Genomic DNA, 2,440 nt, shown 5'->3' on the forward strand with positions numbered 1-2,440 from the left:
AGCCCCTTAGAGACTTATATCTAAGCAATACAGTAATATTGCACCTACCCATTTTTCCTGGGACCTACTGGCAAGACCATCTTGGAAGGGATGCTTATATCTTTTCCTCTGGAGGTGCTCCATGACCCCTTGTGAGGTTGGCATTGCCAACCAAATAAGGCTGGCTACTCTGAATGCCTGGCTTGCATTCAGCGCAATTTCCCTCATTCCTCCTCCCCTACTAGGAGGGTATGATTCTGAAGCATTGACAACAGCCTAGTTGTCAAGAATTCTTCCCATATACGTATCGCTGAGGAGTACGTTGCTTTCTTGGACCTCTCTCAATCTTTCCTTTTCTTTCTCTTGCTTTCTTACTCTGCCATTAATGGAGACATTGGCCCTAAAACCCACTGCTCCTTGGAAATCACAAAATTCTAAACTAAACATTAGGGCATCTCTACACACTTCTACTCCCTTATTCTCCTCCAGCATGCTCCAGGATAATCGCAATTCTCGCAGCAATATACCATGGACTGCCAGAAAAGCGAACAAATCTTTCCTGGAAGAAGTACAGGCAGAATGCTCCTTAGAAGCAAGGATGGCAAGACTACGTCTCACATACTTTGGACATGTTATCTGGAGAGACCAGTCCCTGGAGAAGGACATGATGCTTGGTAGAGGGTCAGCGAAAAATAGGAAGACCCTCAACAAGATGGATTGATACAGTGGCTGCAACAATGGGCTCAAGCATAACAACAATCATGAGGATGGCACAGGATCGAGCAGTGTTTCCTTCTGTTGTACATGGGGTCGCTGTGAGTTGGAACTGACTCAATGGCAACTAGCAACAATAACAACAGCAGCAGTTACCAAAGGGATCCACATACTCCCTATTCTCCCACTAGCCTCTGTTGACTTTGTAAACTCTTTATGCCTGTTTCCTCTCCTAAGGAAACCAAAGGCATCTTCAGTTCTGCAGCTATGATAGGTGCCCTGTATCAGGGAGAGATATTACCCAACAAGCAAGGTACACATGGGCTTACTTGTGCTTACCTACTAATCTGTAGTGCACAATTTCAACTGTTTTTCACCACATCAAACTCATGTGAAATTGTGCATTACAGATTAGTAAGTAAACACAATTAAGCCCATGCGTACCTACCTTATTGGTTAATCTGCCCCTGCCTGTACTAGTCATAAACATTTATGCTTCAGTAAGGCTGCTGTACCGAGTATGAGGCTCCCCTACAACTCCTAACTTCCTGCTACCTGGGGCCTGGCCCTGTTCTTTGCTACTGACCAAAATGAACAGGTAAGCAGCTGGGACATACAGTCACCCAATTTCCAGTAACATTCTTTTCTGTGGGAAGCACATAGACACCATCAGACACAGACAGAGAGACAGACAGACAGACACACACATACTCTCTCTCTCTCTCTGCAAGAAAAATTTGGTTTTCTCTTTAGCAGAGTTGTGTAAGCATTAGAGGTACTGAACAAGAACCCATACATTCCAGACAAATGTTAGCGTTTGCAGCAGAAGACACTACAGCTGACTCACCATCATTGGCTGTGTGCTTCATAGTGCTTTCACAGCATGGGGATGGATGTAGCTTAGGCCATTTGCACTCAGTCATCTGGACCCCCTTGACAGAGGGCGAGTCTATGGGCTGTGGGTAGATGGAACAAATTGAAGCCAATTGGCACAAGAACAGATTCAACCTCTGATCCTGGCCTCATTAGCACTTGTGCTTTAATCAGCGTGTTAATTGACCACAACGGCTTTGGTGGCTACATTGCTAAAAAGACAGCACTCTGCAAATCACAGAAATCCCCAAGAAGAGCATCCTTGGCAAATTTCAGAAGACTTGACCTAAATCCAAGAGCTCCCAGACACCTCACTTGTCTCCCATTTAAATGTCCTATGTTGATGTCACCCAATAACACCACCTATTACAGAATGTTTCCAACTTTATGACTTTATAGGCCAACTCTTACTAAGATAGACCCAACTTAAAAAAGACCCACAATATCTACAAATGCCTCTGACTCACTGCTGCTACCAGGGGAGCTTGTTTCCTTTAGCAAGCGCTGTGGAGTCAGAAGGAAAGGAAGGAGAGATGCTATGAAAAGTAGGCGCAGCTTTGAGGAGCTGATTACGAGGGGCTGCTTCTCAGGCAGGGCCCTACTGTGTACCTGGTAGCTCCTACCTCATATCCCCAAATATCAACCCCTTCACGAAGTTCCTAATGGTTTTCACTTCATCTGGTTATGTTCCCTAAAATTTCACCAAGTGGAGTTCATTTGGGGCTGGAAAGCCTCCTCTTTTAATCATTATTTGGGAGGGTGAGGAGTGATTAGTCCCTGGGTGGTGCAAACAGTTAATGTGCTCGGCTGCGAATTGAAAGTTTGAAGGTTTGAGTTCACCCAGAGGCACCTCAGATTAAAGATCGGACAATCT

The sequence above is a fragment of the Elephas maximus genome, chromosome X (genome assembly GCF_024166365.1).
Source record: "Elephas maximus indicus isolate mEleMax1 chromosome X, mEleMax1 primary haplotype, whole genome shotgun sequence".
NCBI classification, from domain to species: Eukaryota; Metazoa; Chordata; class Mammalia; order Proboscidea; family Elephantidae; genus Elephas; species Elephas maximus.